Source organism: Pteropus medius, unplaced genomic scaffold (genome assembly GCF_902729225.1).
Source record: "Pteropus medius unplaced genomic scaffold, Ma_sr-lr_union100, whole genome shotgun sequence".
Classification (NCBI taxonomy): domain Eukaryota; kingdom Metazoa; phylum Chordata; class Mammalia; order Chiroptera; family Pteropodidae; genus Pteropus; species Pteropus medius.
In genome coordinates, this window is record NW_024340699.1 from 8,350,251 (window position 1) to 8,366,621 (window position 16,371).

A 16,371-nucleotide genomic window follows, 5' to 3' on the forward strand; every position below is an offset into this window, starting at 1 on the left:
ACCTCCCAGAGACGACCTCTTGCCCCTCCTCCCCACGGCATCCCTCCCCCACTTCAGGGTCAACACCACTCAAATTCCCACGTCTCAGGGACTCTCTGCCTTTGTCATCTTGGATTGGAACGAAGCCTGGCCAACTGATTTTTCTGATGGGGAATAACCATCTCCCCTTATTCTAGAGCCCCAGAGACCCCTGGGGGCCTCCTGGATCGTCTTAGTGACAGGCATGATGACTCCAAATTGCATTTCCACAAAACCATCCAAAACGGGGGTCCCACTGACACCTCACGTAGCATGAAGCAGTGCTAATGCGTTGCTTTGAGGAGAGAGGATAAGGAACAAAGTGTCAAGTCTCAAAGCTGGCTCAAATCCAAGTCTCGTGCTAGGATATTCTTCAAGAATCCCCAAAGCTTCAATTTCTTTGCCTGAGCAACCCATGCATTTTTTTTTTCATTTTGTTTTCCAGTTTATTTTTTGCTAGACCAAACACATGTACTTGTTTTCACTCATACACACATATCAGTCATACATATATACACACACACGAGATGTATATATCTCTAGTCATAGATATTACAGTAAAAAAAATTACCTACCCAGATACAACCACTGTTAGCAATTAGGAGTAATATATATAAATCGCACCAATGATCTCACAGTATACAGTCTGCTATAACCTCTTTTTCCACTTATTATATTGAGAACATCTGTTCACGTCATTAACAGTACACATCTATGCCAACATTTTTAATGTCTGTATATCATCCAATTGTAGAGATGGCTAAATGATCCCACATTGTTGAGTATTAGTTAATTAATTTGCTATTTAAGGAAACACCAGGGCGAATTTTTCCTGCCACACAATTTGGGGACATTTGTTCAGCTACCCCCCTGATATAAAGTCCTGTAAGGAGAACGTGCTGGGTCACATGGTAAACGTGTCTTTAATCGCCGAGTTGTCCCGGAGTCAGAGTGACCCAATGGACACGCCCATGCCGATCTCCCACAGACACCTAACCAAAAGCTAGGGATAACTCCCAATATATTTGGAAAGAGAAGTCAGACCACCATCCTCTACCAAAATCTGGGCTGTCCAAATTAACATTTTGCAAGGGGCCAGTGGGCCACTTAACACGAGGTCAGAGGCATCCATTTTTCTGCCCTCACCTGATAAGATGAACTGCCCCAATCTGAGTGGCTAGCTGAAATTTGAGACACTTGAGGGTTGTCCGGGGTCACTGTTAGGCTCCAAGGCAAGGCTCAGAGCTGGGGTCAGGTGCAGATATGAATACTAGTGGTTTGGGGGCTGAGTAACAGGGTGCTCCCCACCTCAAATCCAGTTTCCTCTGTCTGCAACTGGTGTAAGTACATTTAGATGCATATGAGCCCCATTGCAGGCTCCTTTGGCTGGGTCTGATTCAATGAGCAGGGCTCCAGCCTGGAGTCGGGGCACTGAACAAAGCCCACGATGACAGCAGAGGTCAGGCAGTGTCACCGAGGCCATTCCTCTGCTCTCCATCAGCCTCTAGGAGAAGGGGGCCCAGGTCTTGTCATCCAACTAATGCAATTTCCACCAGGCAGCTGGGCTGTACCCAGGGCTCCCACAGCCACAATGGGCCCAGTCTTTTCTGCCAAGTGAAGGCTGGTCTCCGGGACAGCAAGCCCCTGTCCACTCGCTATCCTCCAGGCTTGGCTGCTATCTTTGGCCGCTTGGAGGAAGAGCTTGGGTCACACTTCTGGCAAATGGCTGATGGGAGAGCAAACAGGAGGTAGGTGTAGGTTTAGAACTGTCCGCTCTAACCCCGCCTGGAAGCCAGAAGAAGGGGCACATACCCCAGTAACGCATTTGCCCGAAGCTTCTGATTTGTAATACGGTGGATTGAAGAAAGGAGAGCAATATTCAAGCAGAAAAATCTGGTGGCGTCGCTGGGAAGTCCCCCTCCAAAGCAGTCGCACAGACGAAATGCTGTGCTTGGGTGGGGCAGCCCCTTGGGTTCCTGCTCCAAGTTTAAGGAGCCCAGTTTAAGGCACAGCGTTCTCTCCACCTTCCTGCCATGTCTTCCCTCCTGCCGCAATTGAGCAAAAACAGTAGATTGTAGGGAATTTATCTGTTCTCCACGACGATCTGCTTATAAATTTTATTAATTTTATTTTCCATTGAGTCTCTCTTCTCTGGCTAACAATACCGCTGCCATGCATCTGCGGGATTGTATATTGATTTCATAAATACCTCTAGTAGGCTGACAAACTGACAGCTTTAATGGTGTTACTGATGGGGCGTGGAGGAGGGTTCAGGGCTGGTGCTTCATTTTCGGTAACTGTCCCTTCGCAATTATCTCGGGGCCTTTGTGAAGGTTCCTAATAGTGTGTTTATCTCAGCGTGATGCAGGAGCATGGAGCTATTGTTAAGTACTATCCTTGAGAGAGACAAGAGCCACCATTTTCGGCTGACACTTAAATAAAAATAACAAAATCTATCCACAGTGCCCAAGAGCCTAGTTCCAGCCAATTGCTTGTTGGGGCTTGAACGTCTCGCCCTTCCTGAGGGAAAATGCTGGGAAGTGACTAGAAAAAGGAGACTCGCTTTCTAAAACGTTAGAGGAAACAGTATGAGGGTGGAGTCGGGTGGGAGGTGTGCTGGGGTCTTCTGGGGAGAGGGAGGAGGAGAGCTGGTGGGAAAGGCTTTCTTAGTTGGAAAGCGGGGTTATGAATTGGGCGCCTTTTTAAATAATTAGGATTCTGAAAGAAAGGGGAACTGCATTAGCTAAAGTGCATTTTCCTGCTTCCGGAAAATGATTAACCGACTCATTATGCCATCCAAAAACACAAGACCAAAGAGGACTTATTAAGGAGACAGTAAGTCAAATAGAAGTTGGCAAGAACCAACGCATCCCCCTTCTCCTCCTCCCCCTTTTAATTTACTAAAATGCTTTGGACACAGATTAACTTTCTTCGCAAATTTATTATTGCTTCATCTACCTTGAAACGGAATTGCAGACACTTTGATAAATGGATTGAGAGGTTGTCTAGTTCCAGTGGAGCTTTTGAAATGCTTCCTGGGGCTCCCCCTACAATGTCAGGCGTCCTTTGTTCTCAGAGCAGCGGTGAGTGACAGTCCTCACCTTCGCCCCCGCCCCTGCCCACCCCACATTTCCAGGCAAGATCTCCAGGCAAGAAACAGGGAAACAGTCTCCTCTTTGCTCCACTGGGGACAATGCGCTTATCTCGGTCACAACATTCATGCTACCAGGAAGTCTTGTCTGTATTCAGTGGCAGTTTGGGGGCACAGGGAGTGGTTTGCTCCTAGATAGCAATCTTGAATTATTCCAAAGGTACAAAATGGGGCTTGGAGTCTACCCCAACTTTGGGGAATTCTTGTTTCTGAACTGGGTGGAGCCACTTATTAGCTGTATGCTCATGTAAACGACTGAGCTGCTCTATGCCTCGGTTCCCCCATCTTTACAGTAGGACTATTAATTTTACTGACCTCAAAGGTTAATCGTGAGGGTGAAATGAGTTGATATATGTGTGTGCTTTGCATGGCGTCTGGAACCCTGCGGACATTCAATGAATGGCTGCATTTCTTCCTTGAACTTTCCCCCCATTTAGCCCTGGATTTACATTGCTGAAAACCTCCTTTAGCATCATCCTCAGGACATACGCCTATAACTCTTAAAAGAATAAAACACATAAATGTTGCTAATATTCTTCCATAAAAATCTGAGGAGGGATTAAAGTATCCCTTATCTATCATGTAGGCAGGAGTACCTATATTTGATTCAAGATTCTTTCGGACAAAACAGGAGAGGTTGATCTAGGAGAACATGGCCTGTCCTAGGTTGGGCTTCCTCAGAAGCAGATGCTTAGTCAAGTGATAGATTCACAGAGCGCTCCTGGGAGAGACCAGGAAGGGGTGGAGGAAGCGAGATGCAGAAGGACAATCAGGTTTGGTCCTGGCCTCAGCCAACATCCCCGGGCTCCTGTTTCTAACCAGGAGGTCTGGGCCTTTGCGGCCTTGCAGGGGACGGTCCTTGGTTAGAGACCACCCAAGAGAAATGCAGACTCCCTGGCTCTGCCTGTACCCCGCAATGTTGGATGGGGCGACTCCAGGACCCTAAGGGCAGATTGCTGAGGCGGTTCCCAGCAGAGTCCAAAGAAACAGGAGATGGGAGCCAGTGTCAGTAAAGGGGCCCCATGGGATTCGACCCAAAGCACTCCTAAGACTTCAGTTCTGAATCAGGGAGATCTCAGAAGATTAAAAAAAGAAAAAAAATCACTCCTTAAAGACGACATATCCAGGACCAAAGATCAAGACTCGGGGGAAACTAATTGACCAAAGAAAACTGGAACGACCCAGTCTGGGACCTTCTTTTGTCTACATCCCTGCACCCCCTACACTGAGACTGATCGGGCGCCTTTTCAGTGAGATTAAAAAAAAAAAAAATCGTCAATTCTTGAGTAGCCAAATTAAAAGAGGGGATGATCTCAAAGCAATTATATTTTGAACCGTGATTGGATTTGGGATCAGGGCATTGCATTACCATTCTGATTCTCTTTATTACATTAAAACTGTTTTCCCAGTCACTGCCTAGCAGAAGGAAGTCTGCCCATTGGTGTGGTAGGTGTCAATCAAAACTCATTTAGGGGTTTTTTGAATTTCTGATGGGTAATCCACAAATCTATAGCTTTTGTATTCTCTGTTCTTCCATCCTAAACAAAGCTGAACTGCTCCTCCTCACCCCACTCCTAATATATAGAGTGACACGTCACTCTACAAACCAAAGAAAAAGATATTGGTTTGCTTATTTATACAGCAGGAGGGATAGACATGCAGGAAAAATTGTTCCCTGCGGATTTTACAATGTGGACTTCAGGGAGGATTTATCTTAAAAGGTAAATCTCTTTTCTCTTTTCAGGCAATTTATCTTAATAAGCAAGATTATATGTTTGCAGTTGGGTCACTGTCAAAACCAGATGATCCCCAAGCATACATCCTGGCTAAGAAGCCCCGGGACCTCCAGCTGGGTGTCTGGGCAATGGCGTCCTTTGTCCAAGGGAGATTACACAGAGTAACTGAATCATTTCCTTAAAGAACCACCACCTATCTCTGGGGCCCAGAGAATCAAGGTATCAATGGAGGATAAGAAAGACAATGATCCCCACTGCTCCAGTTGGGTTTCTAAACATTTCACGGCAGCGGGAGTTTACATTGCTTGCTCCCTTGATGTTACAAGTTACTGAATGAAAGATGTCAATAACGGCTCCTTCTATTTTGCCTTCTCTGACAAGCTCATTAGAAAAGTCTTAGTCTTAGTATCGGTGGACTAAACGTCAGCTCAGTATTATTTCACTCACATAGTGGGAGCTCCAGATACGTGCTACGCCATGTTACATGTTGCGATCCAGAAATGAACAGCGAAACCAAGTTTCTGTCCTCCTGGAGCTTGCATTCTCATCGATCCCAGATACAAATAAACAGACCCCTTGGAATATTCGAAAGTTACATAAACACCTAGACACCTGAAAAAGGTGGAGCTGCAGTTCACTGCTTTTTTTTTTCTTTCCTTTTTGACAAGAAGAAAACCTTTATCTAAACTCACACCACGGACTGTTCCTAACCATCAAGGAACCCAACTCACAAGTTTTGCTTGAGGCGAAGTTTTGCCAAATCCTTTTTAGCTTTCAGGAGGAAAAAAAAGAAAGATGCCAATCTCAGTCACTGGGCCTTACAGGGATGCAGGCTTGTTTCATCCCTTTGGCTCTTTCAAAGTGGACAGTTTGATAAAAATTGGGACAGTCTGAAGGCATTATTAAGAGTTGGCATGGCACAGGGTGGCTGTTCTCACTGTGGGGAGCAGGGATTACCTGGTCAGAATTTACCGATGGTGTTTTTGAGAAATATAGATTGCTCCCCTTTTTAAAATTTCTTAAAATTTAGATGTGATAATGGTATTGTGGGTTATGGTTTCTTTCATTTATGTCTTTATCTTTGAGAGATACCTACTGAAATAATTAAGGATAAAATGAATAATATAGAAGAGGGGGAAGTGGTTAGAGGTATAGATGAAACAAGATTCACTGAGTTGACACTTCAGCTGAGTGATGGGTTCAAAGGGAGTTCATTTGTATTCTGTGCTTGCCTTTTATATACGTGTGAAATTTTCCATAACGATAAATTTAAATGCAGATTCCTGGGACCCACCCTAGACTAGTGAATCAGAAACTCCAGAGACGGTCTCTGGAGTCTAAATCCTGAACAAGTGTGAGATCATAAGTAGAATGATTAGTGCATGAGACTAGGTGCCAAGTTCATGTCCCAGCTGTGCTACATGTAATGGACCATGTGTCCTTAAGAACATCCACGTGTCAATTCGATTCTCTGAGCCTCCACTTGTACTTCGTGAAATTGGGATAAGCACTGCAGATAATGGACAAGCGAGTGCTTTCTATACTCTAATTCAGTATATAGATGCCAATCACTATCCTCATTTTCTTAGCATGAAGTTAACAAATATAGCATCCTACTGCACTGAACGTCTCGTTGGGTTTTAGGGAAAATCTTGGGTCCATGATGCAAAGGCCTCCTGTGCCTCAGGGGAGAGCCTGCTGGCATTGGGCGGAATGCTCGGGGGATAGAGTCACAGGAGATGGCTGAGGGGTGGAGAACGACAAAGTCTAATCTATCTTTTAGGAAGCCGCTCGGGGGCCCGGTCTGGAGGCTCACCTCGAAGGGGTAAGAGCCTGTACGTGGTTACACCCGGACTTGGGACCCCAGAGATGCGGCAGGAGAAAGCCACGCACGTTGCCCCCGGACTCTCCACAGAGTCTGTGGAGCAGACTCTGGCTGACGGGGACCAGGAACCCCTCCTAATGGGGCCTCACAGACAAGTGACTTCATACAGTTCTCCAGAAGGACGACACTCCAGGGGAGAAATCACCGGAGGGCAGGTACTGAGCAGGACTGAGCGGCCAGCCTGAGAGGCAGATCTAGCACTGTGAGTGCGGACAAGGCCCAGCGTTCAAGCGCTAAGGACCCCTTTAGGGGCTGAGGGCTGTGAGCCGCTACCAAGGGCTGCAGGTAGAATTAGGGTTACCGGTTTGCTCTACGATTAGTCCCCAATGTAGGCACCTGTGGGCATCTCGTTATGAGAAGATGTTCTAGAGATCACGACCCAAATGCGTTGGGATTAGCCAGGCTAAAGTAAATGAGTAAAGCGGGCTGAATGAGGACAATAAAAGTAATGAGGGGGTGAGCTGGGCAAATGCGGGGTCCACCTAAATTAATTGCCCTCAGACTATAACCAAATAACTGTCTGTGCTGGCTGAACTTCAAGCCAGGGCTGAAGGGTGCAGAGGTCAATACCCTACAGGGGAGATCTACGAATTCCAGGACAGCACTGTCTCATGGAACACGAGACACCGATACGATTTAAACTTTTTCATTAGCCGCATTAAAACAGTTAAAATGAATTTTAATAAGTATTTTACTTAACCCAATGTATCCAAAATATTATTTCAACATGTAATCAAAACGCAAAATTATTAATGAGACACTTTATTTTTTTCATACCAAGTCTTTAAATTCTGGTGTGTATTTTCCATACACCTCAGTTCAGACGGGCCACATTTCAAGAGCTGAATAACCACACATGGCTGGTGCCTATTATGCTGGACAGTGCGGTTCTAGAATAAGACCAGGAGCTGGATGCTGTAGCTATGTGCCCACTCACCGCCGAGAGAGAAAGACTTTTAGATGCTGGAATCAATCTAAAGGAGTCAAATGTGGGATTCCTTGGGCAGTCTGTGAATGCATTAGGGCAGTGGTCCCCAACCTTTCTGGCACCAAGGACCGGTGCTCCTACGGGAATCTAATGCCTGGTGATCTGAGGTGGAGCTGAGGTGGTGATGCCAGCGCTGGCTTCCTAACAGGCCACAGACCCATACTGGTCCACGGCCCGGGTGTTGGGGACCCCTGCATTAGGGAATGTGAATGGGAGCCGGTCAAGATAGAAACCTCTAGATGAAGAGAAGCCAGCCACGGCCTGAACTGCTCTAGTCACTCAGCCATCCTTCCTAGGAGCAGAGAACCTCCTCCCAGCCATAGGATTTAATCTAATCTCTCTGAACCAACATCCTTCCAGGGCTGGCAGGTTAACCAACACTTCCATTCCAACAGAAGCCTTCTTCACCCAACTATCACATGCAACTCCAGCTAAGGCTCTTTGTGTTCATGAAACAGCATGATAATTGACGGATCATCTCTGGCAAAGGGTACTGAGGCTGAGCTTCTCAACAGCTCACTGATCCCTGGGATCATCACAATGTAGCGACAAGGCAGTTTCATTAGACTGGATTGGGGAGCTCTCGTTATCTATCAGCCCACATGTGCCTTCTGTTCTGGTCCGAACTTCTCCACTTAAGTGATCCAAGAACCACCACCAGGATTCAGCTACAAGCATCTGACTCGAGACTGTGCATGCGTCACCATGTACCCTTTAGGGGTACAGCTATGATTTTAGTGTCCTTACATCATGTGCGGAAATCTGAGGCTGAAAATCATCTGATAGTAAGGATCTAATTCTGTACTTGAGATAGTCTCCTGCCAATTTTTAGTCCCAGCGAGATGTTTTGACTTAATTTATTAATCTTAATTGCGAGGGTGGGGAGGTCCACCTTGTTCCAAAGGATGGAGACTCATGTTTTCTTTGTTTGAAGCTATGTGACTGCCCAGTGGAGTTTGGGGAAGGGAGCCCATTTCTGTGCGATCCAGCCTCCGCCGAGGCTGACACACCGTTCCTACCCCCTCCTTCCCCTCCATTCTTCTCCCTTGGCAGCCCTCTGAGGCTTTCATCCCTAATTTGATTGTCGTAGCTGACACTGTCAGTCTGAAATCCAGTAGCATGTCTAATGCTGGCTGGACAAGGGGGACGCAGGGGGAGTGGAGGGAGGCAAATTCATCTTGAGAAGTAGCTTTATGTAAATCGATCCTCTGGCCAAAAGCTGGAGCCAAGCATTTGCTGATTAATTGGAGAAGCGTCCTTGTTCCTGTGTCTTCTTTAGAGAGATGGCCCCAATCGAGTCCTGTCTTCTTCGCAAAGGCATTCCCGTGCCAAAAAGCTTTTGCAATTAGGAGATGAAGCCTTGTGAGCGAGGGGGGTGGTGTGGGTTCGGGCGGCGGGGGTGGGGGTGGGGGAGTGCTTACGGAATGGTTATGAAATGAAGTTGTGTGTTTGGCCTGTTCTGTGATTAACTACTGCCCTGGGCAGTTACTCACTTGCCTCTCAGATGGTGGCCTGATATTCTCAATTCTGAGGTATAATGTCCTATAGGTGAAGATCTGCTTGTGCAATAATTAGCAAAAATTAAAGGAGTAGGGAGTGCTTTCTAACATATTTTTCTGGTGGGTTCCAAGTTTGCATTTTTAGTTACCTATTGGGCCCATTTCTGTTGGCATCAGGAAGGAGGAGTGAGTCTGCGATGGACTCAATCTCTCCCACGTCCCTCTTACCTTTTCTGAAAAAGCTCAAGCAAAATGGCAGATCGTCCAGCAATGGCCCTGTAACTCAGTAACTGTCCCCAGATGCTGTCGAATCTGACTTTTCCAAAAAGCTAAAGGCAAATTAGGGACCTGGGCACAGGTCAAAATGAGTTTGGATCTGGACAGAATCCTTGTTTGCTAACCTGTATGCGACCTGAAGGTCAAGTTCATATAAGGTGACATGGTCTTTTCCACTGGCACCCTCACTAAATTATTAGTTTCAGGTGGTCGGAGATTTTTGCTGAGGCCTGACACATAGCTTAAAAAATATGTCTTGAATGGATAAAAAAAAAAAAAGAAAAAAGAAAATCGAAAATGATTTCATGCCACTTCCTGGTTCATGGATGATCAAGAATAAATGTCGATCTATGGGGACTTTTTTCCCAAGTCCATTTTGTTCCTTTAGATTAGGAAGAGCTCTTGCCCTATGCCTCCGCCCTTCTATCTCCGTCTCCCTGGTGGCATGTCATGCTTGAGAACTAATGCCACTAGAATAGGGTTTCATTCTAAGGAGTCTCAGATAAGGTGTCCACCTGGGAAAGATTAGGGAACTGAAGCGTGGGATCGAGCGGCTACGCTGGGAAGGTTGGCTCAGTGGAGCTTAGAACAGAACCGAGACCTGGCCTGAACAGGCCAGCAGCTTTGAAAAACGAATTTGATCCAGAAAAGGGCCGTGTGCCTGACAACGTTTCTTCTCCAGGTGTAGCTCCCCCTCGCCCCGTTTCTGAATCCTGGCACTCGCTGAGACTGAGATCATCCAGGTAACAGAAGTCCAGGTACAGAAGAGATGCTCTAAGCATTTAGCTCCAAGAGAGTTTTGATGATCTCTGTGATGCTCTGCTCTGTGATCGGTCCTCTCCCTGCCAACCAGTCTTGACGATCTGGAAACCCTCACGGAGCCTGAGGATTAGCAGAAGTCATCATGGGAGTGGGAGAGGAGGCGGTGGGAGGCAGAGAGGCAGCCCAGCGGGCTAAGGGGCTGTAGTGTGGGAGCAGGTGAAGCCGCCCCTAATTCCTACCCCCGTCACCTTAAATGCTCAACTCAATCATGAAGAGAGGACTCTGAATGCTCCTCTGGATGCCCCGTGTGTTCCTGAGCCTAAGATGGGTCCCGTGGACTGAGCTTCTCCTCCCTCCTGCGCCGGAGGCTACAGCACTGGGCTGACTCTTCTGCGGTCCGCTCTGTTTTACTGGAGAAGCGGCAGCGCGCGAGGGCGGGCGGGGAGGGTTACGCCTTGGGCTGCAGCTGCCCAGAGGTTGGCGTTTGAAGGCAGAGCTGCGGCTCAAGGGGATGTGGCTTGTGTGTGCCTGTTCCTTCCTGTAACTTTTCAGAACCCCATTAGATAAGTGAAACCTCAGTGGTGAAGGTGAGATGCTATCCTGGGGCCATCTGCCGATAAAATCAATACAGCTTTAGAAAGGCTCAAAATTATCTTCTACCGAAGCAGGAAAGCAATTCAGCAAGAGCTTGGCACCCTGAGTTGCAAGGCCGCTTCTCCAAGCGAGTGTTGAAGTTTATAGCAGCTTAAGCCATTAAGCTATGCTAATACTATAGACGGCACTTCTCATCATGACCCCTGCACCATTTATTGTCCACTTAAAGCAATTAGTTATTGCTAATAGCTCACACCTATGGATGTCCTGGTGTTGACCAAAGGAGAAAGAGAAAGGAGTTGCTGTTCTCTTGCTTATTTATGTAAAAATGCATACAGTTCGATAGATTTATACCAAGTTTGAAGTTAACAATAATATTTAATCCCAGCCCTGCTTCTGGCCATTTAGCATGAAAGGCACTAGAGAAGGGATGTGAGTGCCAGGACACAGCGATCCGCAAAGACTAATTAGTGACGGATGCAAGGCTACCCTGAAGCCCAATACAACCCTGGTCCCAGGCAAAGAGGAAGGACCCTCCACAGGAGGAGGTGGGGGCAGAGAAGGGATCAGGGGAAACGTCTTCTCAAACACTCCCCTTGCAGCTCTGAGACTGTTACACTATGGCCTGAGCTACACTTTTCCTGGTAACTAGACTCTTTTCCTTGCATACCTGACCCCAGAAGTCCTGCCTGTGGGCAAGACCTTAGGAGGCCGTGAGGCAAGTATTGAAAGCCTGGGAGACCTCCATGTGAATGCCAACTTTGCCTCTTGCTAGCTGTGCGGCTTTGTACGAGCAGATGCCCTGTCTGAGCCTTAGTTTCCTCATCTGTAAGAACTGTCCTGGGGCTTACATTTCAATGAAGGGTCATCATTAATAGGGTGACTACAATGTACCCATGTTGTTAGGTGCTGTGGGTCAAATCTAAGAAAATGAGAAGGCACAGTCCGTGGGAGAGGACAAAGGGGGACAGCAAGTTTGATGTCACCTCTTAGGAAAGGAACTTCCCCTCTGCATATGGACCCACCCTGCTCAAGGCAAGAAGCAGTGGGCCTCTGCCCTCTTTCCTAGCCCCGCGCCCAACGGAGGAGGCTGCTCTCGGAGCCAGGGGCTGGCGCTCGTGCGCAGGGGCGAAGTCTGTGAACAGAGTTCTTTAAAGTCAGTTGCTGATGTACAGGAGAACCCAAGCAGAGAGGGAGGGAGATAGATGCGAGGGGAGAAAGGGACAGAGGGACAGAGGGAGGGAGAGATGGAGAAAGAGTGAGAGAAGGAGAGACAGGCAGGCAGGCAGACAAAGACTAAGAAGGAGAAAGAAGCAGACTCAGTGATACAGGGTAAAACTAGAGAAAACAAAAGAGAAAGCCACAGAGAAACACTTACACAGAGACAGGCATTTCACAGAAGAGACTGCGAAAGGCAGAGACACACCGAGGAAGAGAGGTGTAGAAATGAGAGAGAGAGAAGCAGGCCAGAGACTGGTTCACACCTGCACAAAAGAGCCACACAGAAAGAGCCGGGCTGAGGGGACATGAAGCGGAGGGAAGCAGGAGAGGGTCACGTGGAAGCCAGCAGGGGCTTGCTGGGCTGGCGGAGGCTTCTCGCCAAGGACCCTAGCTGTTAGGCTTTCCCAGGATAAGGGCACGGAGAATGGGAGGGGAGTCTGATTTGAAAGGCTGCTCTGTGGACTAGGAGGTGCCATTCATCCTCGCTCACATCTGATTTGAAAGGCTGCTCTGTGGACTAGGAGGTGCCATTCATCCTTGCTGTCTGGACCCTGCACCGAGGTCAGGCCTCTGTCCCCAGCCCAGCCCTGTCAGCCCAAGACAAGACTCCCGCAGGAGGGGAGCTCCCCAGACCGGGGGAAGGTCTGCGGGGGCTTCTCCTACACTCCCATCTCTAGGGGTTCCAGTCCTTCCTGTCTCCCTCGGCTCCGAAGCCAGACAGGAGGTTTCAGCAGAGAAAACTTGCGGAGGTTTCAAACTTTTTACATTACAAAGCGAGTTTTTAAAAGCACCATAAAATTTCAAGGCACATACTTAATGTTCAAATGGCAGAATATATCGATTCTTGCCCATCCTCTAGTATCTTAAGTTTACCCAGAGGACCATTTTATTTAATTAACTTGGTGCTTTATTAATATAAATATTCTCCTATTGATCATAAGAAGGCCTGACAGGCACTCAAGCTGGGTATACATCACCTTCCCTCTGAGCAGTGCCACTTAGAGGAGTAGCTGGCTCGGAGTCAAGGAGAGTGGCAGGAAGTGGTCCCCTGGGATGTCAGGCACAGATGAATCTATAGCATTTTTATGACATTTTTTTTTTTTTTTTAAGATCCAGCTTCTTGTTCCTCTTAAAGCAGAAAGCATATGGAAATGAGATATGAAAATGGTCTTAGCTTACATGTATCAATTAAGCATGTCAATACCTTAATTAAATCACTCAGCTTAATGAGATTTATACCAATGAATATGTTTTATAGTTATAATAGCTTTTTTGGCCACTGTTCAAAATGTCAAATAAATTGTGAAAAGGGGATTAAAAAAGACATAATTGACGTCCTGAACTGAAGCCAGTTTTTTTCCTTCCTTCCTTTCTTTCCCCTTTATTCATGTGGTTTTTGGAGAATATATATAAAGTAATGGACCCCATAATGGATTGGCTTTTCAAGGGTCTTTTTTATCCTTCAATTCTAATCCTTCTTATCAACTTTTCCTAAGCCTCACACCATTGAACCTGCAAACGCCCTCACTTTCTTCTGGTTCTTTGGAGCTTGCTTTTTCAATAATCTGCAACTAGGGCTCCCTGGTACTCCCCTCCCCCCAGAGAAAAACATACCCTCTGCCCTGACAAACAAAACCCCAAACGAAACAGGGCACAAGGTTAAAAGGCATTATTACTGAGAAGGCTATTACCATAACATCCAAACATCTGAGTAAAAGTATTCTTAATCTCTTCGGTAAAAGCCAGGTTTAAAAGCCTATTTTCCCTAACTGAACAATGTGGCAAAAAGTCAAGACGTTCATTTCTTTTTTCTTAGAATCTTTTTCTCTCCGAGTTCTCCTAAATCGTTTCTTAATTTATTTCTGATAACTAAGGCTATTTCTCCAAAGGCAGAAAACAAGGAGACGACCTTCTAGACACGTACAAACAGAGAGAAAATGTGAGGACGGAATCGTGGAGTGACGGGGACATTCGCACTCCTGTTGTGGAATGCCCCCGGTAAGTCCCAGGCAGAATGCGCAGAGCTGTGAATATCGCCATGTAGGTTCAGAGTGACTGTCTGAAACTGTAATTGCAAAAAAGAAGATGAAAGGAAAAAAAGGAAAGGATTTGGGGACACTCATCTGAAACACACAAGTGTATTTTGAGTCTTAAATACCTGGCCAGGACAATGGGTTGAACATTGCCCTAAAGCAGGTGACAGGCAGCAGCAAGTGAGTGTCCCTTGGACTTCTGTGCTGATTCCCCAGACTCTGACGTGTGAGGGCTGTGGCCCCTCAGCCTTTCACAGCTCCTCCCCGCACACACCTGCCCCCCAGATCCTGGGAAAAGATGGCGACAAACAGAGGCTCTGGAGAGAAGCAAGAACTGGTCAATCCTCTCAGTTTGATTTCCTTTGCTGACATGATCTGGACAAGATTAGGGGAAAAAAACCCCAAACACTCTGACCATTACTGGATACTATTCAGAATGAAGCATCTTAGCTCAGAACGCATGATTCTTAATAAATTTTAGAGCTAAAAGATCCGAGCTTCTTGGTTGACAGATGCTAAAGCTGAGGCTTCAAAAGAGAAAGGACCTGTCCAAAGTCACATAGCCTGGGGTGAGAACACAGAACCCGTGTGTTGTTTGTGTTTTATATTAAGGGGGCAGGATGGGAGGGAGGTCTGGGTGCGGTAGCTGTCATTTTCCTGGTTGCCAGGGAGTACTTTTCTTGGCTGATCTGGCTAGCTGGGCAGGTGCCTTTCCTTCTTTGCTCGCTCTCTGCAACATGCCCTGCACCATATGAACAGCCTTCCTCATGGTGTGCCCACATTTAAAATAGGTCCATCCGCCCACGCATTCTCTCAGTCACAAACATTTATCGAGCACCCACTATATGCCCGGCATGGTGTGAGGCACAGGGACGGGTGGTGAACTAGCTCTGTTCACGGAGCTTATAAATTTGTAAGGAAGACAACATAAGCAAATAATTGTACGGATGAGTATTCATAATTCAGTTGGGTGCTATGAAGTACAAGATGCTCGTATGATAGGAACACGTGTAATAGGCAAGCTAAATCCATGCTGGGCAGCCAGAGGAAGTGACACTCGATGGAACGACAGACGCGCAGGAGTCACGCAAGCGCGGAATGCAGCGGAGCGGCGGGGGCGGCGGTTCTCAAAGTACGTACGGTCTCCCGAGCAGCGGCGCGCGCGGCACCCAGGAATCGAATTTCTACTAGAAATGCACATTCTCGGATGTCCTCATTGATGTTCTACATTAGAAACTCTGGGGGTGGGGAACAGCCACCTGTGTGGTTTTTTTCCCCCCCTCCCCTCTAAAGAAATAACTTATTTTTTAGTGGAAACAAAAATACACACAAAAGTAGAGTATAATAAACATCACCTTCAATAACTATCAGTATTTTGTATCGTCTATCCCCATTCCCCTCCCCACATACACATATTTTTTTCTCTTTCCGAACCATTTTAAAGGCAAATCTTAGATATCACGTCGTTTTACCAATATGTATCTATTTTAGAATTCATAATAACTAATAACTTTTAATTTAACCATCTAGCATTATGACACCTAACAAAATTACCAAGTCCTTAAAGTTGTAGTCAGGATGTAAGTAAATCTGGGCGTTGCCCTGCAGCCGCGGTGTTTTGAACCCCTCTGGGGATGCGATGCTGGCTGGAGTTTGAGAGCCGCTGACGCAGGGCATGCTGGGAGAGGGACCGGTGTGCTGAGGACTCCGAGTGGAGCTCGCGGCGTGTGTCATCTGAGAAGCACACGAAGGTGAGTGTGGCTAGCATGGGGGCAAGGGGAGGGCAGTGGCTGAGTGGAGGCTGGTTGGGAAGACGCGAGGTGATGGCAGATGGGATCAGGTTTGGACGTGATCCCAGGACAAGGAGAGCCACTGAAGGCTTTTCAGCAGGGGTGAGGACAGCTCTTCACTGAATGCTGATGAGAATCTCGCTACTCACTCGGCAGACCAAGAGGAAGAGGCCTTCCGTAGGCTGATCCGGAAAGCCAATTAATAGCTGATATTTTAACTAATTCACAGTTAGCATATATTGCTATTTAAAAAGCCACAGATTGTCCCCATGGCACCACATCCTCCTCTTTATTCAGTTCTCTTCAGAGAGGAATAAGCCCCCATGAGTCTCCACATGAGGTGGACAGAAAGTGGACAGAGGAGGAACTGGAAAGCAGCTGCTCCCTGCGGGGGTGCGAACCGGTGTGTGTGTGTGTG

The 16,371-nt window shown here is 47.0% G+C and overlaps 1 protein-coding gene across 2 annotated transcripts in view; it reads right to left on the reverse strand.

Moving 5' to 3' along the window:
- Window positions 1–16,371, reverse strand: part of SLIT3 (slit guidance ligand 3) — a 538,957-nt gene that overhangs the window by 176,854 nt on the left and 345,732 nt on the right. The window lies entirely within an intron of this gene.